Source organism: Gymnoscopelus braueri (assembly GCF_963280865.1).
Source record: "Gymnoscopelus braueri genome assembly, chromosome: 6".
NCBI lineage: Eukaryota > Metazoa > Chordata > Actinopteri > Myctophiformes > Myctophidae > Gymnoscopelus > Gymnoscopelus braueri.
Window position 1 is genome coordinate 28,867,508 of NC_137607.1, and position 26,799 is coordinate 28,894,306.

Genomic DNA, 26,799 nt, shown 5'->3' on the forward strand with positions numbered 1-26,799 from the left:
CACACACACACACACACACACACACACACACACACACACACACACACACACACACACACACACACACACACACACACACACACACACACACACACACACACACACACACACACGTATAGATTCACTAATGTGAACACACACACACCTATAACATCACTATTCCAGATGTCATAATAGGCAATCATTCAGCGTAAATAGCAGATCTACAAGCTCACAATGTGACGAATGCACCGCTTTTAGATCGGCTATTTTCAGCTAAGACATTTGATGCAGGAGGGATAAAAAGGAGCGTACAAAGTACAGAGCCCTGGGTTACCGTGGTCAATAGTATATTGTTGCTGCGCGAAGCGACGTGTCTTGAGCTTGTCGATCTGCTACTTTTGCTATTTTAGAATTTGAATCCTGAAAAGTAACAGTTTTGTGAGGTTTCCACCCGACAGAGAGTATATATAGTGTTTGAGCATGCACACAATACATTACACTATTAACACACAAAGCTACTGTAGATGAGATAGTTATTAGATGCTTGCTCATCTTTCATGTCCAAAGTGCACGGTGCCTATGGTTTGCCAGTTGTTCACTATGGCATTGGTTCTCAAAGTGGGGTCCGGGGACCCCCAGGGGTCCTTGGGGAGGTACCAGGGGGTCCCCAGCAAAATTAGTTAATATAGCGTCACAATCATTTTATCCACTTTAACCATATTTTATACTTTGGCTATTTTTGAAAAATCCCTGGCAAAAAAATGTTTTTGAGATGGGGGGGTCCTCAGCCAAATACATATAATTTTGGGGGTTCTTGACATGAAAAGGTTTGAGAACCACTGCACTATGGATCATCATTAAAAAATAATCTATTTTTGCATCTGCCAAACCTCTGTGGACATTCCCTGTTATGTTAGTGTGCGAGCATTCCTTTTGTATTGTTGATCATTTTGTTTGGCTTACGGAAAACCCTTTTTTGGACAATTCAACAAGAGTGCATCTTACATCCAGGGAGGGTGGTGGTGGGGGTCATTCATTTTTAACATTTGTGAGAGTTCATAAGTTAATAATATAATATAAGATTAATTACAGTGTTTCTCTGTGCACAGACCTTTCATTTCTCTTGAGCTAAGAGAGTGCAGCTCTGCAGCAGTAGTTGTTTAGTCCTGCACTACCCTCAGGTCACACTAGGGGGCAGATGACTCCAGCCATGACTGGACAATAACATTGGCTATCAAGTTCACACACTGCACCTAGTGAGTAGCATGCAGCAGGGAGAGGAAACCTCATAGCTAGAGCTTGTAGATCTGCTATTTTTTATACTTTTGTCTGTAGTATGATCAAGTAGGGTATTAATTCATGAAAAGAAACTAAAATAAAATAAAATAAAAGGTTAAAACACGGAGATAAGAGGTTTCTGCCAGACAGCGACGATGTTCACTTTACCATTTTTAGTAAGTGGACATTCCAGAAAGTGTAAATAATAGTATAGGATGTTGATGCTTCAATACAAATTAACTAACAGAAATGGATCAACCTGAAGACCAACTTCTAATTGTTGCTGTCGGGTGGAACAGGTTCAAAACTGTTACTATTCAGAATTCAAATTCCAAAAACAGCCGATCCACAAACTCAAAACGCGTCGCATCTGAGCTCGTAGATAGGCTATTTTTACTACGTTTGCGTGACACAGTAGCATTGACGAAGTAGGGCATTAATTTACGATAAAAACATATGGAGATGCAAGGTTTCTGCCCGACAGCGACGCAATGTAGAATACACAGAAGCTATTAACCCATTCCAACCGGGAAAGCATCTGTGTAACACTTTATCCATGTTTTATACTTTTGGCTATTCAAAAATAGTAGATATACAAGCTCATGAGCTTGTAGATCTGCTATTTTTGAAAAATCTTGAACATTTGTGCAAATATTTGAATATATATATTTTAAAGGGATTTTTTTTTACGCAAATCTTTGCTTCTGGGGGTCCCTGGAACAACGTATTTTGAGATGGGGGTCCGTGGCCAAACACATATCATTTTGGGGGTCCTTGACATGAAAAAAGTTTGAGAACCACTTTTTTTTAAACGTAAGATTTAGACATTTGTAGAATTCCCCAGAAGCAAAGATTAGAGTTACAAATGTTCGCTTAAAAAAAATAATATATATATATATATATATATATATATATATATATATATATATATATACCGGTATATGTATATATAGATATTTTATAAGATTATAAGATTTGCAAAACTTTTCACGATTTTTCAACAACAAAAAAAAGCAGATCTACGAGCTATGAGATTGTATATCTGCTATTTTTGAATAGAAATCTAAATATGACAGAGATGCGTTCCCGGTCTTAAAGGGTTAAGACATCAAGCTACATGTAATCATTGACAGCTGTTCGTATACAGTGTATTCCACTACTTCATTTCTCTGGCATTTAACTGGCACACACATCAAACTGTACAGCTCAGATGCATAATTACAGGAAGATAGCGTGAGCTTTGAGCGTTTATGTTTTTTTTTACCCAAACCCTGTGTTGAAAGAGATCTTTGGCTCACGCTAGCATAATTAAGAATGTCGTTTTTTTTGTTGCATGTTACAGCATCTAATACATTCAATAACCTCAGATAAGCGTACTATAGGTGGAATCTCAGTTAAAACGGCATTATGTAAATGCTTATGTATGTATATAGCATGGTGTGCGTGTGCGTGTGTGTGTGTGTGTGTGTTCGGGGGGGTGAAAAGTAGGAGCAAATCATTGCTGTTGAGTGGAAACCGTGGAAACCCAAACCGTTCCTTTTTGTTATTATTTTGAAAACATTTCAAAAGCAACAACAAATATGGAGATACAAGATTTCTGCCCGACAGCAACGAAATGTGCAGTTTAGTGTGGAGGAGATGGAAGGATCCCAGCAGAGGAGACCAACACACTGGCAGTGCGAGCCTTCACATAACAGCATAATGTAGCAGTCACGCTCCAGCACCGCACGGGGCAGCTCCCCACTGCCCCACCAGCCTGGCATATAGGAAAACCATCCAAACTTTACATCAGTGGGGGGGGGGGGGTCCCCAGATTACAGTAAAGTGACATAACAATTTAGGGACTTTTAAGACAATTTTAAAGGGACTACACCATGAAAAATTTAACTTTTCCTTCTTTTTTGTGTGTTTTTGGTCTCCCCTACCTTTCTCCTAGCCCCAAAAATACCCCAGTTTGAACACTCAGGCTTTCACAGCATATCTGGGGTTTTCTGTAAATTGCTCTCAAAACAGGCCAAACAGATTTGCACCCGAAAGTGACGTCACGAGTGATACAATCCCTCCGGTTTTTTCAGTTCCAACTTAAAAAAAAGATAACAAGCATACAAACTGGCTCAATAGCGCCACGTGCCAAACAGGACAATGTGGTATTGCAGGTGAAAGTGCTTTATAAGCCAGAGAGAAGTTAGTTGGAATGAGTATATCGGAGGCTTGATTTAGGCTCAAACCTTTTGAAAAACGTTTGAGGGACATAAACAATATGATATTAAATATATATTTTTTAATTCATGGTGTAGATCCTTTAATACCTAAAACATAAAATCTAATCAAATCAAATACAGACCATTACTGCATCAAAAGTATAATCAACAAACTATACTATAAAAACTGGTCAGACATAATTGGTCAAATTGTCAAATAAAAGAAAGAGGCAAACATAGAATAGCTCACAACACGAGGGCGTTGTGCGCTTGTAGATCGGCTATATTTATCTGTGGAACCGAGTCAAACTAAACGTAATGCCTACAATTCCAAGTGCTTGTCAGGGTGGGGGCTCCCCAGTTCAAATATGATTATTTTGGGGGTCGCGGCCTGAAAAGTTTGAGAACCACTGCTTTAGATGGTTAGAGTCTAAACACTACATTTCACTTTTAGTGCTGCACTGTGCAGGAGAAAAAAGTGTGCCAAAGCGTGCTTTTAAGTGTGAAAGAACTATGGAAACATATATTTTTTGTATCCCTAATCAATCACCGTGTTTTCACAAGGGGTCAATTATCCCACAAAACTCAAATTCATTATGAAAAATTGTTTTAATCCGTTCAGCATCGTAACAAAAAACTATTATATATCGTACAAATCAAAAAAGCAGACCACACAGTCCTCAAACCTTCATGTTTTTCATTACAGATGTCACTTTTGGCTGTGTGGTTAGGCTCATTTTCGGGGGGTTGGGGGTAAGGTTATGCAATGTTAGGGTTTGGGTGAGGCTTGAGGTTAATTTCACGTCAAAACACTGTTGGTTTGAATCCACAAGGGATACGCGTTGCAAATCAGGCATAACTCATCTGTCTGTCTATCCGCCGTCTCTGCAACCTTCTCCCATGCAAGGCTAGAATTCCATAGTGCAGCCCACGGTTCTCAAACTTTTTCATGTCAAGGACCCCCAAATCCAGATGTATTTGGCCAGCGGAGCGAAAACAGGAAAGTCACTTAGTATATAGAGCCCGGTCAACCAAGTTGGTTTAACCACTTAAACCCTGTATACGTTGTTGAGTGGAGTCCCTCAGGGCTCTATACAGATCTGTTTTCACTCTACATCATGAACCCATTTAGACCTGAGGCCGATTCTAAAAACACCTTCTAAATCCTGATCTAAGTCTTCTGAAAAACTTCAAATATTTATTCAAAGAGGTTTCCGAATTGAAAGGTATAGTTACGTATAGGGGATTCCAGGTCTAAATGGGGTAAATATCTTCACTGAAAATAGTCGATTGATAAACTCACAACACGTTGCAACTATTTTCAGCGAAGGTTTCCCCAGAATCCGGATGCATGTGGTTAAGGTTTAAGTGGTTAAAGGTTGCTGTGTCCTGGCACTGCGGAGCAGAGCGTTGCATCCTAAACCCCCATGCATGCAGAGAGACCCACCACGGTGGTGATGTTAGAACCTTAAGCCCCTGTAAAAACCCCCATGATCCTTCATCTCCACCTGCAGCCAATCTGCCCTGACAGCTCCTCCCAGGAAACCCTCACCTCCTCTCCAGGGACATATTGTCCCTCGGCTAGACACACAACAATGCCAGAGGACAGTCACGCGGGCGCGCACGCACACACACACACACATAGATCTATCTACATTATGCATACATTCACATACATTATGCAGAGGTGCCTGCGTGCACATGCATGTGTGTGTGTGTGTGTGTGTGTGTGTGTGTAGTGCTGGTGTGATTTCTATGAATTTAATTTAAAGGGGTTGGACAATTTGAAACCTTGGCAATTCCTAACACTAACAGCGCTATGGGTGACCTCTCTTTCGCGCACGCACGCACACACACACACACACACACACACACACACACACACACACACACACACACACACACACACACACACACACACACACACACACACACACACACACACACACACACACACACACACACACACACACACACACACACACACACACACACACACACACACACACACATCTGATGCTTGCTGTATAAAACAGGTATGTATTACAGTTTGTGGTATTTAATACAAAAACAAATGTATGACTCCCCAAAATAAGACATTTTGTCTAGAGACTGTTGGTGAAAGTCCCTGTAAAGTTCTAATTCTAGCTGCTGTTGAAAGGCTGAAACTAAATAAAATCTGCAAAAGACCAAACACATAAGTTAAAGTTGTCTGTCTGTCTGTCTGTCTGTCTGTCTGTCTGTCTGTCTGTAACACCTGCACCTACTGCTCGATCACAGAGAGAGAGATACGGAGAGTAAAAGAGGTAGAGGGAGAGTGAAAGGGAGAGAGAGGGAGGTGGGTGTGACGACCAGAGCTCGATCAGCGAGAGAGAGAGAAAGAGGAGAGAGAGAGAGAGAGAGAGAGAGAGAGAGAGAGAGAGAGAGAGAGAGAGAGAGAGAGAGAGAGAGAGATGGATTGGGAGAGGGGGACGGGGAGGGAGGAAGAGAGAGGGGGGAGCCTATTTCACCTACGCGAGCTATAGAGCTTCTGGTCACAGCTGGAAACGATGGGCCCGATTCACTAAGCTGTTTACTTCCATATTTTGAACGAAAAGGAATTTACGCAACTTCCCACGTTAGTAGTCTGATTCATCATTCTTTTATTGTTGGTGAATTTTGTGGGAGGGCCACTCTTTCACAAGTCTGCTCGGAGGCTTACTTACGTGGGACCAAAGCTTGCGTATGTCATTAGAATGCCTTATTCTTCTTGCAAAATCAATTACAATGTGCCAAACCTCAAAGAAAATATTTATGTGCCCAACATTTGTCAACACATGTAAAAGAATAAAGAAAAAAAATATGTCAACGATCTATTGCTTGGATGCATATTATAGACATGATGCAAATGCAACCGATTTTTATTTTATTTTCAGTTGACACATTTAGAGCTGAGGGGCGCTGTGAATGATCCAAGCACCACCGAAGAAGAGTACACCCAGAAATCACGTGATCACAACAAAAAAAAGATCGCCTCCTTTCATGTTAAAGGATTCACAAAAGTAATTTTCCCCCCCAATTCTACAGGACCCCCGTGCGTATAATGAGCCGGCCTCCGTGAGGACGGCGGTCACGGAGAATATTCCAGAATTTTTTAAAGGTTCAGTAAAATCGCCTTTTTCGCTGGCATGGGGACCGTAGACAGATGAATTAATTCCTGGCAGTGAATGAGTTAATTAGGCACCATTAACAAACAGCTTAGTGAATCAGGCCCAATGCGTTTAGTGTAGGTATGTGTTATAGCTAGCAGCAGTCTGATTAACCACATTAACCCTGGCGTCCCAATTTTGGCCATGTCATCATATGCAAACATTTTCCAAAATGTCAAAAGTATTAGATCTACAAGCTATTAGGGGTAGCTAAACATGAACACACTGTTCGATGCATAGCAGAGTGACGCAATAATCCCGGCAGTGCCAAGCAAGCTGATTGTAAAATAGTGCAGTCAGAAATAAAAAACAAAGGGAAATACAAGAAGCAGTTTTGGAAGTAAACAGCATCCCCATGGGCTGTGGTTCAAGTCAGTGGTTCTCAACCTTTTCAGGCCGCGACCGCCCAAAATAATCATATTTGAACTGGGGACCCCCCAGCCTGATAAGCACTTGGAATGTAGGGGTTGAGGCATTACATTTAGTTTTGACTCGCTTCCACAGATAAATAGCAGATCGCTTTGCGAGGCGTTGTGAGCTTGTAGATCGTCTATTTTCAATTTTTTTACCTCTTTCTTATATTATTTGGCCAATGTTTGACCAGTTTTTATAGTATAGTTTGTTGATGACTTTTGATGCAGTAGTGGTTTCTTTCTTTTCTTTCTTCCGTTCTTTTTTAGGTATTAAAAAAGGTCTTAAATTGTCACTTCACTGTCACCCCCCCCAATAAAAAAAAATCATGTGGGGACCCCCCTGGGGGTCCCAGCCCACAGGTTGAGAACAACTGGTTTAAGTTAGCAGAAGCTGGTTGACGTAGTTATGATCACACTACTGGTCCTATATAGCAGGAGGTGTCTGAGTGCTCTTTATTGATCTGCTCCTGCTCATAGACTCCTTCAGGACTCAAATCTCTACATCTCATCAATCAATGAGCGGCACATCTATGTGTGTGTGTGCGTGCGTGTGCATGTGCACACATGTACGTGCATGACGGCTATGTCTGGGGATGATCACATTACTGAAGGCCAAAGTGATGCCTTCAGGAGAACACGTCGCCTCAAGGCGGACAGGATCCATGCTCATGCACGACACACACACACACACACACACACACACACACACACACACACACACACACACACACACACACACACACACACACACACACACACACACACACACACACACACACACACACACACACACACACAAATGTAATTTGTTTATCAGCACAGTGTGTGTGTTTGAGTGTGTGTACATTGCATAGAGTATGAGCCTGGCTTTGTGACCTGTGAATGTCAGTATGTAAGTATGTGCATGCATTATGCGAGTGTCATATCAGATTTTGTTTGTGAATATGTCCATTACAGCTGAGAGCACAGCAACATTTGTATAAAACTAAATTTTTCATAATGAAATTTCATGGTGTAAAAAAGCTGTCCATATAGTTCTCGTCTCAGTGAATGTGATTCATTTTGAGGTTGTGTGTGTGTGTGTGTGTGTGTGTGTGTGTGTGTGTGTGTGTGTGTGTGTGTGTGTGTGTGTGTGTGTGTGTGTGTTGGTTGTATGTATGTGTTATATACGTGTTATTTTCACCAACCCACAAGAACATCTAGCCTGGTAAAGCCCCTCCCTCCGGAAAATCTCATTTCCATTTGATTTCAGGAAGGAAGGCGTTTCTAGCGCATTACCAAAAAAACGAGCCTATCAGCGTCGTCGCTCATCGTCCTGTGATTGACAGAAAAAGTTGGCCAATCAGGTGGCGAGTTCGAGTGAGCCCGAATGGACCCGAGTGCAGCCTGAGTGCAGCCGACCAAAGACGAACGGCAGCCATTGTTTCTGTGGGCAGTTTCTACTTTTTATTTTCGGTTTTAAAACGCTCTCAAACTTCTTTTTTGAGGCACGGAATTTACTATAAGATATCGTTTGGATAGAATTTAATTGTTTAACTTCATATATGTGGTCAATTAATCATGACAGAGCCTATTTAAAAATAGAAATTCAGAGAACCGGCAGGGGCGGGAAGTGACACGCATGTATCCGAATAAGGCAACCTATTTTGGGCATGGCCATCTCAAAAGTCCCGTTGCGTCACATTAGTCTGGAGGTGGTAAAAATGCACTGCATTTGGCTGAAGGGGAACAACGATCATTGGCTGAAGGGGTTGTCAGTCAACGGTATTACTCGCGCCCAACTCCAGCCCACAGCCAATATTGCAGAATGGGCGATCATGCCAGACTCACTCCTGAAATAAATTACAAATGAGATTTCCGGAAGGAGGGTTTACCAGGCTAAAGAACATCCCCTTTCAGTGATTCACACTTCAAAGTGATTTCAGAATCACAATATCGTGATAAGGGATAAGTGTTGTCTTTTACCCATTTCAAACACTTAAGCGATATTTCATATTCTTTCAAACAACAAATATTGTGATATTAGATTTTATTCTATTTTATCTGATGCCCTATTTCAGAACATATTGTCCTCTCTAACCTTTGCCAGAGATCTAGGTCCCATTTAGGGTGAGCACACGTATCATTCACTATACAACATTATGCACTTTGTGTGTCTGTGCGCATGCGCGTGTGCGTGCATGTGTGTGCGTGTGCGCGGCGTGTGTGTGTGTGTGTGTGTGTGTGTGTGTGTGTGTGTGTGTGTGAACATTGGTGTGCAAAACTAAAAACGAAAGCTATAAAAACCAAATCTTATTACAGCACACAGAAATGACCTGTCAGCAAATTTATACAAAACCCACTAAACCTTTTACCAGCCCACTAAGCCCATTTTCAAATACCTCCAACAGACACTATAGAAACATTAACCATGAGAACAAAGTGCAGAGAAAGACGTCATTTTACAAATAATACGGTGGTAGCTGCCTTGAAGGACAAATTGGATTTATAGTGCAGTCGAGTGCTATTCCACCAAGTGGTGTGAACACAGAAAATGATGTGCACTTCAGAATGACCAAATCATATTTCACACTCATTTGAAACGGGAAATATACATGAAATGTGCTGTTATGTGGGTTGAAAAGGTGAGACACATTTAAACTGACATAAACACACAGGCACTCGCCCACACTCCGGATCGAACTGCCTTGCATATACAATGAACTGTGTATGTGTGTGTGTAGAAGAGCATGCATCTGGGGCGTTTCTAGCATTGCTTAACCCTTAAAGCCCGGGAAATATTTTAACCACTTTAACCATTATCTTATACTTTGGCTATCTAAAAAAAAAAACACGAACATTTGTGCAAATCTTTGAATATATATATTTTTAAAGCGAACATTTGTAACTCAAATCTTTTCTTCTGGGGTTTCTAAATGTCTTCTAAAACATTTTTTTTTTGTTTAATTGGCCGCGGACCCCCATTTCAAAATATATTGTTCCAGGGACCACCCAGAAGCAAAGATTTGAGTTAAAAATGTCTGCTCAAAAATATATATATATATATTCAAAGATTTGCACACATTTTCACGATTTTTCTAAAATAGCAGATTTACAAGCTTGTGCCGTGGCACTTGGTGCCGCGCTATGAGCATGTAGATCTGCTATTTTTGATTAAAGTGGTTACACATATGCGTTCCCGGTTTTAATGGGTTAAGATGAGAGGCTTAGCCTCTGTAGGGGGTCTGGTGGCATCCTCCCCCGTAAGAACATTTTCGGGAATTTCATGTGTTAAATGCATAAATCTGAAAGAAATCTAGGAGTAAGTGAATATTTAAACCTCATCAAATAACCATGGACGCAGAAAGAAAAAACATGACTTGCCTGCAATATCAAGCGTTTGATCGATTATAACACAGGAAGCACGGACACACATACTGTACAACAGTGGTTCTAAAGACTTTTTCATGTCAAGGAAATTACTCCATAATTGATCTGGTTGAGAGCACCCCCATCTGAAAAGATTTTGTGCCCGGGACACCCATAAGAAAAGATCATTTCAACATTTCAACATTTTTCACATACAAGCGTTCAAGATTGTCCAAAAATAGCCGATCTACAAGCTCACAACGCGTTGTGACGTGTTGTGAGTTTGTAGATCGGCTATTTTAGTATTTTGATGCTATAGTAACTAATTTCGCTGGGAGGGTTCCAGGGGGTTCCACCACACACACCACACACACCACACACACCACACACTCTATAACACCATCCTCCTCATCGCTGACAACACGCATGAGAGTCTAAAGTGTCAACCGTGTGTTGAAGTGTGTATAATCCTCCACCCTATAGTGAGCTGTCCTTATATATTGTTACGGTAATTGCGCTGGGGTAAACAGAGTACCAACAGCTATAGCTTAGTGCTGGAGGCGTAGATATCAAGCTGTATGGCCGTCTCCGACGGAGGCCCTCTGGCATTCACTGACATTCAAATTTCACTAGATTGTTGACATGCTATGAACGCCTACGTGGGCACACACACACACACACACACACACACATGCCACAGTTGAATGCATAAATAATGACACGGAAACGTGTGCGCACGCACAGACACACACACACACTGTATATGTGAAGGTACCCAATTGCCCATAAGCACACACACAATGATATGCCCACACACATACAGTAGATACAAAAAATAAATGTATGCATTGCACATTCTCTCTAGCGCGCACACACACACACACACACACACACACACACACACACACACACACACACACACACACACACACACACACACACACACACACACACACACACACACACACACACACACACACACAGCAGTCATAAGCGGAGTCTGTGATCTATATATCACTCCAGGCAATTTGTCGTTCTTTATGTAACAACAAAGCTCATTAATGTATTAATGTATCCACAAACGGCACAAGTTCCATACGTCTCAGATAAATGAACACACTAATGTACACAAAGACACTGTGGAATTTCTCTGGGGCCAAGATGAAGGACGCACGCGCGCACACACACACACACATATACTGTACACACACACGCACACACAGACACAGTGAAGAAACACAGACGCACACATAGTGAAGAACACACATACGCACATTTACTTACAATCCCCTTTCCCTGCATGGATCATTTCATATTCCGTTTCTTCCTCTCGCGAAGGTTTTCTTTTGTTTTGTTTGTTAACGCTTATTGCCTCAAGATCAGTGTTTTTTTCTTTTAAAAGGAGGGGTTTGAGACCTATAGGGGAGTCAGGGAGATTATGCTAGTTCCATATACCCTATAAAAAATTCTTATTGAACGTTATTAGGTACTGCGAGTGGGTAGGCTATAGGAGCCTATGTGTAGAAAATGCCTTCCAAATCAGTTTTGGGTCACCAGGAATATTTATAGAATATTGCAGGCTGAATTGTGTCATAGGAGCTGTGGAGGGTATATGATTGAATGTCAAGTCTCCATTTCTCTGCCTCATCCTCACTGTTCCCACTGTTGGCCCTCCCTCATTAACTCCTTCTTCTCCCCTCCTGTTCTCTCTCTCTCACTCTCTCTCTATCTCTCTCCTCCCCTCTCTCTCATATTCTGTCTCTGTCTCTTTCTCAGCGGGAAGGACAGTGACAGATTGCTCCCGACCCCATCATAGCTCTCTGACCTCATCTGTTTTCACTAAAATGGGAGAGAGAGAGAGAGAGAGAGAGAGAGAGAGAGAGAGAGAGAGAGAGAGAGAGAGAGAGAGTCAGAAAGTGACAGCACACAGAGATGCATGCGGCTTTGTACAGTGTCACATTAGCTGCATATGTGAGCTGGTAATAAGGCATGTGGAGCTGGTGTGTGTGTGTGTGTGTGTGTGTGTGTGTGTGTGTGTGTGTGTGTGTGTGTGTGTGTGTGTGTGTGTGTGTGTGTGTGTGTGTGTGTGTGTGTGTGTGTGTGTGTGTGTGTGTGTGTGTGTGTGTGTGTGTGAGTGAAAGAGAGAGAGAGAGTCAGAAACAGAAACATAACAGAAGGGAAAGTGATAAAAAAAGAACAGGTGGAGTCAGAGACAGAGAGTTGATGTCATTATTTAGGAGAGGAGTGTGTGGTGGGCATGTTCCATTAGCAGCTAGAGCACTGAGCAGACTTCTGTTTGTCTCTGAAAAAAAACCAATCTACTATACAAGTTCACAACGGCTTGTGATGCTTAGCTTGATGAACTGTTGCACTCCTAAACTACAACACATGCTTCCTGTTCATTAGCCGCTGCCCTCGGTGGCTGTGACACTGTTCGTGTTCGTTGTGTTCATGGCAAAATAACAATGTCAATATTTACTTCCGAAAATAATGATCAGATGGATGGATGTAATGGCAGCTACAGGCCGTATGAGCATGCCAAGCCAATTTTTACCCGCAGAATGCAGTATGGGATTTGTAGAGACCAGAGAACACCGAGAATGTCCGAAATAGACAGAATTCTCAGGGAATCTTCTCTGTCAATATGGGTTGTATTGTAAATATTGTTTTCAATAGACAATCATCAACAATTAACCTAATGCACATAAACAGTCTCCCTTTATTGTTCATGTTACACAAAGTAAACTGAGGTTCTGAGGGGAATTGGAGTCTTCAGAAATTAGGGGACTTTAAATTACATCACTACTACGTTACAAACTACGTAAGGGACTTATAATAGAGATATACTGTAAGCTCTCTCTGATGAGGAAGAACCCTGGTGAGACCGTGGCTATAATTCCAGTGTAACAGTATATTTATACCCTTAGTGTCACAACAAAGGCTCCAGCTTTAACACCAATCACACACACGGACACACAGAAAGAGGGAAAACTGGAGATCAATTGTAATTATATAAATGGGGTAGAGAATCAGCTTGGGAAACAAGGTTAAAGCCAGAGCACAACCTCCACACAGTGTAACTGATCTCTCGCACGCACACGCACGCGCGCACACACACACACACACACACACACACACACACACACACACACACACACACACACACACACACACACACACACACACACACACACACACACACACACACACACACACACACACACACACACACACACACACACACACACACACACACACAGTATTGGCTTACTACAGCAGAAGTAATTGGCTTTATTGTGGAATGTTTGTTGACCTCATCATTAGAGGTACAGAACAGTTTGGAAAGCAGAGATGGAGAGATGATGAAGAGAAAGGAAAGGTTAATGGCTCTAATATTTGGGTCACAACCATAACAGAGGATATGAAGCCTTAGTTCATACAAACACAGGCCATTGTTTGCAGAAAATTCATAACAAAACAAAGTCAGAATCATGTATTGTATGTTTTGGGTATATTTCCATAGCAATACCAATCTATTTTCATTATCACCTTTTTGACAAATAAATAATAAAAAATACCAATTTATATTGAACTCTTTCACTGCCAGAGTATATACATTAATAAACACACCCACTGCCAGCGTTTTCGTGTATTTAACCTTTTCAACTGGTCACAGAAAATGTATATCCATAATGATCCATCGTCGGATCGTGTGTGTAGACAAACAGGATCCATGGCCCGACCCCCAGAGGAAAACATTTTCATCCGCGAGTTGAAAACAGCATATACCGGCAAAAATGCACGTCTTTCCCACCTCCCCAACTGGCCATATATATTATGATCACTTTTCAGACCGTTGGTAAACACAAAGGGGATAACAGTTCGTCGTCCAGAGAAAAGAAAATATAACCGGAGCTTTCCCTTTGTTTGTTAGAGCACGTTAAAACTATGATGTCTGGCTGAATCCAGGGCAAAACCAGTTAACTCGAGATAAAACCATATCCAGGAAACAAATAAATCGGATGACGTAATTTCCGGATCCGGGTGAGTGGAAAGTGAACATGATGACTCGAGTGACAGAGAACATGCAGCGCAATCTTTTATAAAACAATTAGAAATCAATCTGACAGGAATTCCCGTCCGTGGCAATGTGATCCTTTGCAGTAGCTGATCTACAAGCTCAAAACATGTTGTGCTGTATTTTAGGGTTAATGTTAAAAATATATAAAACTGCCCTCAATAACACAAACGTGCCTGTGCATGTGTTCGCACACAACGTGCGATTATGTGCATGTGTGTTTGTCATTTCTGTGCGTGCTGGCAGGTGAAATGTGTCATTTAACATAAATGCTTGTATACTGACATGCATTGTGTTGTCAGTGGTGATGCAGACATGCAGCTTACACTGCAGTACAAAGCAGGTAAATGGCATAGTGAGTGTGAATGAGTGCTCATTGGCACAAAGAGCTTTTAAGACCACATCGAACACAATTGAGGGAGACACACAAACATACACAGTCAATTCCTCACAAGGGTCCATTTGCTTACATGTGCACACTCTCCGAGTTACAATTGTATACATGAACACAGAGGATTTGACTGTGTAGGACCGCTTAAACACAGTCTCTCTCTCTGAATCACCGCTGCATCCAAGAAGATCCATTCAAACGTCACCAAACAAAAGCATGCATTGAAATCTGTGCTATATAGAACAGCCGATGGCGCATTTAGTCCTCAAGTCATACATAATGCATTTCATAACTAACTAAACACGATTTGAAGTAAAACAAAATCTAAGTGATGTTAGAACAGATGCAAGGTTTGAGGCTGTAATACAATCTGAGCACACAACAGGCTCAACTCTTATTATGATAAACACATAGCTACAGTAGACAGCCCGAGAGAAACAAAGGAACAGCAGACAAAGAGGGTGTGTGTGTGTGTGTGTGTGTGTGTGTGTGTGTGTGTGTGTGTGTGTGTGTGTGTGTGTGTGTGTGTGTGTGTGTGTGTGTGTGTGTGTGTGTGTGTGTGGCTGCAGGAGGGTGACAGCGCACGCTCGTTTGTTGAAAGGTACATGAATATGCATGCTGCTGTATAGCATGTGCATGAGAATGAATTGCTCCAAGGCGTTGGTAAGAAAAGACACTGCAGTATTCCACGAGTGAGTTTGAAGTTCTGTAGCAGTGGAGGGGTGTTTAATTAAGCATGGCCTAAAACTAAGAATAATAATCCCTCATAATAATAATAACAATATCTGTCACTTAAGTCTTATGATTTGATTGCAGGGGTTGGGAGCTAATCATTCCAGGAGCCTGCAAGTCATCTTTCTTCCTCCCTCTCTCAGTCACACACACACACACACACACACACACACACAAAAACTCTTATTTAGAACCAACACTAAGGGAAATCTCTGAAACAGCATTTAGACCGCAATGTGGCACTATGATGAAACGGATAGAATACAACCACCGCAGGGCAGAGAAAAACACAACACACCCACATGACCATGGTGGCATAGGGCAGTGGTCCTCAACCAGTGGGTCAGGTTTCCCAGGGGTTTCCCCATGTGATTTGAAATTTGAGATGACAATTTAAGGACTTTTAAGAACATTTTAATACCTCAAAAAAAGGGGGGGGGGGGGGGGGGAAGAAAAAGAAAAGAAAAATACCATTAATGAATCAAAAGTAATCAACAAACGATACAATAAAAACTGGTCAAACATTGGCCAAATTGACAAATAATATTAGAAAGGAGCAAAAATCGAGTCAAACTAAATGGAATACCTCAACTCCTACACTCCAGGTACTTGTCAGGGTCGGGGTCCACAGTTCAAATATGATTATTTGGGAGGGTCAGGGTCACAGCCTGAAAGGGTTGAGAACCACTGCAACGAGAATGATCCCGTTTCTCTCCATCTCCGTACCCGCTGACTTCAAAGGCACAGGGGCTCAGAGGACACCAGAAGGGGACCCCTGTGATGTGAAGCTTACCCCAAGCTGAGCAGCGGATTCATCTTTTTAGGGCCCCCTCTTGCGGGGCGATGTGCCATTAACCACATGAACCCTGGCATCTCTATTTTGGGCATTCCGTTGTGGGCTATCGGTTGTTTGTCTGTCGTTTGTCTTATCTGTTGTCATGTTATGTGATGTGTATTCATGCTACGCTGATGTGGATACTGCTGTAGGCTTCTTTATATAATTTTTCATTTTTATCTTAGTTTTTTATCAGTGGTGGAAAGTAACTAAATAAAATTACTTAAGTACTGTACTTAACTCATTCACTGCCAGGCTTATTTCAAGCTTGTTGATCCATATTCCAAAGGCATTATGGATCAAACGGAAAACGTTTACATTTTAACATTGAAGTGGATGGAGAATTAACTTTTTGAAAATCGTTTTCTCCTAGTTCCTTTGAGATAAAAAAATAAAATAAAATAAAAATTTATTTTGAAAAAAAAAGTTTTTTTTAGGTGACGTCAAAAGACGTCATTGGCACTAATGGCGCACTGAAAACGGCCGTCAAAAGATGTCATTGGCACTATATGAGTTAAGTACAATTTTGAGTATTTTTACTTTACTGGAGTATTTCCAATTTTCAGTACTTTTACTACTCCACTACATCTCAGAGGCAAATATTATACCTTTACTCCACAACAATTATTTGAAAACTTACTTACTTTGTAGATTTAGATTATTATTACAAAACATACATTAACCACTCCAGCCCTATATACTATTTCAGCCATTTGAAAATAGCCGATCTATATTGTCATTGTTGTTGTAGCACAATACTTTGTGGACCCGCACAAAATAGCATTTCCCTTTTTGTACTATGAGCAGTGACAAATACAGCTTCTTGATTCCTCTTGGACCCCAGGAAGAGTAGCTAATGTTTGGAAATGTTTTCAGAATTTTCAAAAATAGCAAAAATTGCAGATCTAAAGGCTCACAACGTGTCGCACCACAACACATCGTGAGCTTGTAGATCTGTTATCTTCGCTATTTGTCGTACAATGAGGTATGTGGAGCTTAAGTGACTAAATTGGGCCAGAATAGACAAGAGAGACAGAGAGAGAGAGAGAGGAATGAAAAAAGAGTGAGAGAAGACGACAGATTGAGATACTAAATGGATTAATAGATACTGTGGAGCAGGGCAGGGTGGAGGAGGGCGATAGGGAGAGGACATCCATTCTCCTCCCCAGCAGGGGGGGCATCGCTATAGCGACGCCAGACACACCCGGGTAAAGCACTATTATTTTATGCAATATTAGACATTCAGCAGTGTATTAACTGCCTGTGACATGTGCTCACTGTGCACATCGTGGCCACACACACACACACACACACACACACACACACACACACACACACACACACACACACACACACACACACACACACACACACACACACACACACACACACACACACACACACACACACACACACACACACACGTGCACGCCGAAAATGGATCATTGGGCAAATCAGATCTGTCACACTAAGGTGATCAACCTCTCTCTATAAGTATCTCCCTCTTGTATCTGATTGCATGCTACACACACAGCAACATTTGGAGTGTTACTTTAACCCTTAACGGGGCAATTAGTATTCTCTCAAAGTTAAACTGATACTCTGGATTTTACAGCCTCTCTCACCCTTTTGTCACCATGTCAGCTAGCCGGCTAATTTCTCCAATGTAAAGGTTTCCCAATCTAATTAGCTTCTTCCACATAGATTAGACCAAGTGCTCAGTCTCTCTCTCTCTCTCTCTCACCCTCCCTCTACACCCCCCTCCCTCTGGCTCCTTCCCTTTGCTCCCTCCAGTCCCTATCCTCCTACCCTCCACTCTACTGCTCTCCTGCCTGTCCTCCCCTCCGGTCTTAACCTTGAGGTTTAGCAGATCCTTCCCTTCTCCCTCTTGGTTCCTCCTTCATCAGCTAATTGAAATGGCTGGTGGCTGGGAACGGGAGCAATACGTTGGCTTAACGAGGCAGCCATTTAGAGGTGATCTGGGAGTAGGAGGTTCACACACACACACACACACACACACACAGAGGGAGAGAGAGAGAGAAAGAGAGACCTGGTGGAGATGAGTTGTAGCAAAGTGGAACTTCTTATACAGGAAAGATGTTATACCACCATTGACACACACTGAAAAAAGCATGCACGCACGCACGCACACATACACACACAAGCGCACGCTTACACACAAACACAGCTTATCATTGGTCATCATGAGTATAAGGTTGGGCTATAACTGGATGTCACTATCTACAGCAGCGATGGTGTGTGTGTGTGTGTGTGTGTGTGTGTGTGTGTGTGTATGCGCACGCTTGTGTTAACCCGCTGCTCCACAGTCCCACCTTCCACACTGAGACATTGGTCAGACCAGGAGGAAGGAGGGAGAGGATGAGGAGAAGAGAAGAGTGGAGAGCAGCCTAAAAAGCAATTAAAGCATCTTCTCTCATCTACCCTGCTCACCTGTGATGGAAACACCCCCCCACACACCCCCCCACACACCCCCACAGACAGACAGACAGACAGACAGACAGACAGACAGACAGACAGACAGACAGACACACAGACACACACACACACACACACACACACACACACACACACACACACACACACACACACACACACACACACACACACACACACACACACCCCCCCTCCCCTGGGGAAAATGAGCTGATTAGGGAGTGTCAGGGAGGTTTTTAAGTGTGTGCATATGTGTGCGTGCGTGTGCGTGTGCGCGCGCACGCGTGGGTGTGTGTGTCACTAGTCACAGTCGGACCTCTGGCACAAGGCGGCTAGCACAGCTGGGTCATCATGTTTATAATTAAGATAAGACCGAGAGGCTACTGCTATCGCTCCTCTTTAATTCCCTCTCCCCCTCTCTCTCTCGCTCTCTCTCTCCCCTTCGCCTGTTCTCCCTACACCTCCTGCTAGCTTTGTCTCACTCCTTCTTCCTGCGCCTCCTGCTGCCATGCGACGCCTTATCGAATCTCCTCCCAGCGTTCGCTCGCCGACATTAACGAGGCTGAGGTTAACTGAGACGACTCGTTTCCTAATCAGATAAACCCAGAGAGGAAGCCAGAGTTTAATGCAAGTTCCTCCTGAGATATGGAAAGGAACGCTATGGATACTTCCCCCTCCCAGAGAGAGAGAGAGAGAGAGAGCGAGAGAGAGAGAGAGAGAGTGAGAGCGAGAGAGATTCGCTAGTTAGAAGGAGATCAGGGACGTAATTTTCCATGCAGGTTAACAGCTGCGATATGAGGACGGTATACTGATTAACGTGCCCGCGGTCGCCTGAGACGCCGCTCCGCGAGAACAAAGGGATGCATGTTGTTGGCTTGCCAGCGACTGCACCACAAAAGCACCCAGTGGTGTAATGATAGGTGGACAGCCGGGGACGCCATGATCCCCCCCCCCACACACACACCCCTTTATCTAAATTGTAATCTTAATGGCATACTTTAAATGCCCTGAGCCGGAGGAGGGATCGTGCGCAGGAGCCCACATGCAGATCACAGCATTTCACCATGCAAGGCAATAGCCACTCAAAATATAAATACATCCTGCAATAATAACAGAGCAGGGCACTTTACAGCATCCATAAAGCCAGATTTATACTTCATCGCACGACGGGAGAAAACAACCGATTTACACGCTCGTAATGCATCGCGGATGTGGCGCGCCGTGAGTTTGTAGATCGCCTATTTTCGGTGCGAGGCACCGTCGTACCACAGAGCATACATTGGTCATAACAATCTGTGCACACAGCTACTGTACCATGCATACAGTCATTGTACAGTATGGCGCTTAGTATTTCAAGCCTCCTTTATAGACTCAATGTGCAGTTAATGTGCAGAACGGATGTGTCTTTCACACACAAAGTCGTAAAGTAATACAAACATAAAATCCCGGCCACAAACACTAGCTCAAAACGTCATTTTATTTTTCACATCTAGTATGCGGTGTGTACTGGTTTAGGTACGGTCGGCTAAGCCATGAAAATGGATTTCTTCCCAGCCTGTTGTTCATGGGATTTCGGGTGAGTCGGACCGACGCCGAGAATATTCCGCAAACACATTTCAGATGCACCCGATAACATTTAAAGACATCTTATGAACTGATAAAGAAAAGCCCTAATCCATTCTATTTTTTTCCCAGCCCAATGGCTCGTGGTCTAGTCTTAGCAGAGATAGTAGATAATGGCAACAGAATGAAAGAATGTATTTTCTTCAATCTTGGATTCTTTATCTGCCTAATAGCAAGCAATGAACTCTAAACCTGGACCCAAAACAACGTCTTTGCTTTTCCTGCATTATGCTGATTGATTCCCACGCTTGCACGGCTTGCCCAAACTTTCCATTACGGAAAGGAAAGGACAGCATTTCAACTGAACGGATGTGAACTTTTGTAAAGAAATTACAAGGCCATTTTACAACACATACATTTACATTTTTCTCAAAGATCGGAAAAGAAAAAAAGTCACTCAGAACGTGAGGGCTTTATGTGTACTTCTGCTGGATTTCTATTGTTCACACACAACGTAATGGTCTCATTCCATCAAAGGGGCGCCAACACTCCAAGACGCATCTCGCCATCGGGCCAAACATGGCAGGGTTCAAGAGGTTGAGACAGGTAAACGGAATCGTTTGGCTGCGAAACAGACTCCGCGGCTCGCTAATTGGCTCAACTTGTCGATGTTGAGTGCATTCACGTTGCATAATTACCATCAGGCCATTTTCAGCAGTCGCGTGGAATGGAATTCATGATTGAATACAATTATTCTCCGCACTCGCTGCTCAGGGGCGAACAGCTATTTGACTCTGTCACTTTGATTGGAGCAGTTTTGGCGCGCTGACTTCATGGCCACTGCGCGTAAATCATCTCCCCGCTCGCCTCGACAAACAAAGAGAGGGCAAAGGGAGCGAGGGAGTGTTCTCTCACTCTCTCTCTCTGTTTGCCCCTTTCATCCCTCCAGCATCTCCCTCACTTTCTCTCTCTGCACACCTTTCAGCTGTGGGTGATTAATGAAACGTGTAACTCATTTATCATCGCTAATGTCACTTTCCTTAAGACCTGATTTTAATGCTGACCCAGTAGAAAAAGACACCTCGGTAGAAAAGGGGGAGAGACGGAGGGAAATGGGGCTCGCGGCACAACCTTGAAACGTCTTGCCCCTGTCATACGTGAGAGAGTGTGCATGTGTGTGTATGTGTGTGTGCCTTAATGGGGTGATGTTGGGCTATTAAAACCATTAGCGCTGATCTTTCTGTCATGCTAGCTAGTTCAACACGGAGGCCCCTTTATTCACTTCAGGGGTCTTAACCCTTTCAATCCGGGAACGCAGCTGTGTCATTTTTAGATTTATTTGGGCTATTTGTTAAAAAATTGTCAACATTTGTGCAAATATTTGAATATATATATTTTTAAAGTTTTTTTTTTTACTAAAATCTTTGCTTCTGGGGGTCCCTATTACAAAATATTTTGAGATGGGGGTCCGCGGCCAAATGCATATAATTTTGGGGGTCCTTGACATGAAAAAGTTTGAGAACCACTGATATACTGTAGAAACATACGTTTAAAAAAAAAAAGATTTAGAAGACATTTGTAGAATCCCCAGAAGCAAAGATTTGAGTTACAAATGTTTGCTTAAAATACATATATTCAAAGATTTGCACAAACGATTTACACAAACTTTTCAAAGATTTTTCAAAAATAGCAGATCTAGCGTGGCACTCGGTGCCGCGCTATGAGCTTGTAGATCTGCTATTTTTGAATAGCCAAAGAAATCTAAAATTGACACACAGATGCGTTCCCGGTCTTAATGGGTTAATGCAGTGGATCCCTTCACCTTGCTTCTCAGTGGCAACTTCTTATTAACTGCGCATGTGTGTTTGTGTGTGGGTGACTGTGTGTAGTAGTGTATCCTATTTAGAGGACACACTATATTCATCCAAGAAGCTTTTTCTTACGTTGGGGCCGCCAAATGCAATTACAGTATTCTACAGTTGGCCTCTGAGTCAACTATAGCTGCAGTTTTTCAAGTGTTTTGCTCAAAAGCACATTGATACTAGTTGTTGAGGGTGCCTGGGAAAGCATTACAGTAGTTATTCACTTTCTCTGTCATACGTTTCCCATACATTTGAACCCTTTCCAGTGTCAAGCTTGCTTCGTGACAGTCTGAAGTGGACGGCATGCAGTCATGTTTTAAACCTCTACATAATTTAGCACCAGTTACATTATGTAGATTTAGCAGTATAATGTACAGGGCCACAAGAAGTGGCAATTATAAAATATCATACTATAAGCATTTTCTATAAAAGGTTCTGAATTTGTACATTATACTTCCAACTGAAATATCATCTTTTGTCTTGCACGTGTGTGTCTGTTAATGCAGTGGATCCCTTCACCTTGCTTCTCAGTGGCAACGTGTTATTAAGTGCACATGTGTGTGTGTGTTTGTGTGTGGGTGACTGTGTGTAGTAGTGTAGCCTATTTAGAGGACACACTATATTCATCCAAGAAGGTGTTTCTTACGTTACATAAGTTCACACCTGTGAGCCGCCAAATGCAATTATATCATTCTACAGTTGGCCTCTGAGCAACTTCGTGGCTGCAGTTTTTCGAGTGTTTTGAACAAAAGCACATTGATACTAAATTAGTTGTTGAGGGTGCCTGCGAAAGCATTAGTTATTCACTTTCTCTGTCATACGTTTCACAGGATTTGAACCCTTTCCAGTGTCGAGCTTGCTTCATGACAGTCTACTATGAAGCGGAGGGCATGTAGTCATGTTTTAAACCTCTACATAATTTAGCACCAGTTACATTATGTAGATTTATCAGTATAATGTACAGGGCCACAAGAGGTTGCAATCATAAAATATCATACTATAAGGAATTTCTATAAAAGGTTCTCAATTTGTGCATTATACTACCAAATGAAATATCATCTTTTGTCTTGCATGTGTGTGTGTCTGTTAATTACAATGCGTGTGTGTGTGTGTGTGTGTGTGTGTGTGTGTGTGTGTGTGTGTGTGTGTGTGTGTGTGTGTGTGTGTGTGTGTTAACTAAAAGGTGACTACGCATAAAGGTTAATTCCTATAGTAACTATAGCAGCTATAGGCAATTAATTGTGTGTGTGTGCATGGTTGCACGCGTCTGCGCCTGTGCGTCGATGAGAGCATGCATGCGCCTCTTGGTCGAGAGAATCCACGTTGAGAATGTGGCATGTTCAAATGTGTTCAGTTCTTCACACCCCAATAACTTGCACATTACATGGGTGGTGGTGTAAGCTGTCTGTGTTACAGCAGGTAACTGTTTCTGCTGGCTCTGTGGCGCCAAGTTCATACAATAATAAGAATATAATACATTTGAAACAAATGTCAAAGTGCTACATGGCATAAAAAGTCAAAAATGGAATAAAACATTTACACAAGGACATGCCCCCCCCCCCCCCCCAAGTACTATACACAGCTAAAAAAAAAATTAAGAAGTTAAAAATCACGCAAAGGCTTGTCCCTAGTGTTCCTAAGTAAATGTCTTTTAGATTTTTAACGTCTCTGTTCAGAGAGAGGAGACCGTTTTGTTACTGCAAACCCCTGAGAGTTAATATAATGCTACAGTAAGTCGTCGTACTAAGTATACAGTGGGGCATGACCACTTAACCCGTTAAAACAGGGAAAGCATCTGTGTCGTTTTAGATGTTTTGCGCCGGCTATTCAAAAATAGCAAATATACAAGCTCACAGAGCGTCACTTCGTGTCGCACTGCAGGCTTGCACTTGTATCTGCTATTTTTGAAAAGATCTTGAAAGTGTGAAACTATTGGTTTAGAAGGCATTTGTAGAATCGGCCTCAGTTTTTATTTTTTTTTATTTTTTTTACTGACTCGCCTGCCAGTGAGGAGCCCCTACCAGGAGGACGTAGAGCCTTCGTCCTACTCCTCCCGCCCAACACTCCCCGCTGACAGGTGCCGCCCCCAGCCCGCAAGAGTACGTGCAATGACCGATATCACCCTCCTCCCCGCCTGGCTTCTCTCCCCCGAAAACGGGCCAATTGTGTTCGCGTAGACGCTCGACAAAGCCGGATGCACCACGGTGGATTCGAACCCCACAACCTCCGTGGTGGTGGGCAGTGACTTTACCAGTGCGCCACCCGAGCGCCCATGGCCTCATGTCTTAATGGGTTCTATAGTCTTAGAGAACCGGACTTGAGTTACAACTGTACTGTTTTTTTCCCCCCGTCTACACCAAATTAAAAAAAAATAGCCGATCTACAAGCTCACAAGCTTGTAGATAATTTTTTTGCCAAGTGGTTAAGTGTCTAACTTTGAAATGACAGGAAGAGTGCATCCCACTCATTATGGACGGGGGACAAGACAAGTAAGTACAGATCCACGTCCTTCGTCCCCCTCTTCGTCTTCCTCTTCCTCATTGCCAGTCTCTGTACGTCCCGCTGTTCCTTCTCTTGTTCTCCTGCTTTCCATTTCAATTTCACGCTCTACCCATAACTCTCCGTCTCATAACTCTCTCCCTCGCCCTGTCCTTTCCCTTCCTCGCCCTCTCTCTCTCTCTCTCCGCCTGTGTCTGTCACACCACTTTCTCTCTCTCTCCTCCCGCAAACCCCTCCCTTGTAGCCCCCCCCCCCCCCTGTGTGTGTGTGTGTGTGTGTGTGTGTGTGTGTGTGTGTGTCTCTCTCTCTCACTCTCTCTCTCAGGTTATTAACCTGCTGTCAGTAGGAGGTACGGGGCTCCATCCATTAACCCCGAGCACCCCTGGGCCCCTGGACACCCGCTGTACACACATGCACGCGTGCACACAAACACATACACACACACACAGACACAGACACGCACACACACACACACACAGTACTTGGCCAAAGTAACCGTCACACACACAGCCCTGATGGAGGGCATCACCTGTATTACTGGGGTCAATGTCTGCCCAGTGCCTGTTTGCCTGCTGTGACGCACGCACACACACACACACACATACACACACACACACACACACACACAAAGTACAGTATGCAAACAATACGGTCTAGCATACATGAACATACGTATGCATCGAAACATTTAAAAGTACAGTAAGTATATACTATGCATATACTGCAGCCATTTGAATGCACACATATACTGTACTGTGTGTACACACCTGTATGTACCTACAGTCCTTCTATACAGGTACCGGTTTCTACATCCACGCGTTGCACACTTGTGAGTGTGACACAGAACTGAAGGTCAACAGTGACATACAGAGAGAGAGAGAGACAGACGGAGGGTGTCACCATGGACAGAGACTGCTAGACAGAGAGATGGGTACAAGCTTAGGACATCATCACAGTAGGGGGGAGGCAGGAGGGTTTGATGAACATGAAAGACACACACACACACACGCGCGCGCGCGCACACGCACACACACTCCACTGAAGAATTGTTGCATCGTTTTCAGAGGTGACTCTCCCTATGTCTTTGAGACAAGTGTTCTGTATTCTCATGCGTGTGTGTGCGTGTGCGTGTGCGTGTGCGTGTGTGTGCATACGTGGGTGTGCGCGCGTGCGCAGCGGAAGGTCAGCCACTGTTTTTGGAAGCTGAGGACCCCGGCCATCAAATATTTATGTGGCTTGGCCGAGGCTACAAAGCCACATGTGTGACACAGGCAGGCCGCGGCGTCGAGGAGTGAGGGGCCATGAAAAATGGATGGGATCTGGGAGGGAGATCTATTCTGAGACAGAGATAAGAGGGCTGGGAAGTGGCGGAGGCTACGCAAGGGGGTCACAGCCTACAGACGTGTGTGTGTGTGTGTGTGTGTGTGTGTGTGTGTGTGTGTGTGTGTGTGTGTGTGTGTGTGTGTGTGTGTGTGGGGGGGGGGGGGGGCGTGCAGGTGTGGTGTGAGAGATAAAATGTGTGGGAGCAGAGAGAGAGAGAGAGAGAGAGAGAGAGAGAGAGAGAGAGAGAGAAACAGAGAGTTGATGTCACTCCTGGAAAGTTGTTCTTTCATTGCAGGTCATTAGCTCTTTTGTCCCGACAGCAGCGTCCAGGTGTTGATCATAATCACACGGTGGGCCATTTTGCTCAAACGTCATACGGGGGGAGTATTGCTGGAGACGGTGACGAGAGGGAGAAAATAGTAGATCAACAAGCTCACAACGGGTGGCAGTGCGATGCGGTGGGAGCTTGTAGATTGGGTATTTTCGGTGTGCGGGTGTGCCGGCGTGACACTAAGTATGAATCAGGCTTCGGGTGAAGAAGAGGGAGATTCAAGTGAAGATGGAGATTCAGAGGGCTATGGGACCATGTGTATAAGGAGGAGAAATTACATTCAGTCAAGGATATGGTGGTCGAGGTGCAGGAGAGAGAGAG

The 26,799-nt window shown here is 43.2% G+C and overlaps 1 protein-coding gene across 2 annotated transcripts in view; it reads right to left on the reverse strand.

Annotated features, from left to right (window-relative positions):
* The window catches only part of pik3r3b (phosphoinositide-3-kinase, regulatory subunit 3b (gamma)), a 232,904-nt gene that overhangs the window by 160,458 nt on the left and 45,647 nt on the right, over nucleotides 1-26,799 (reverse strand). The window lies entirely within an intron of this gene.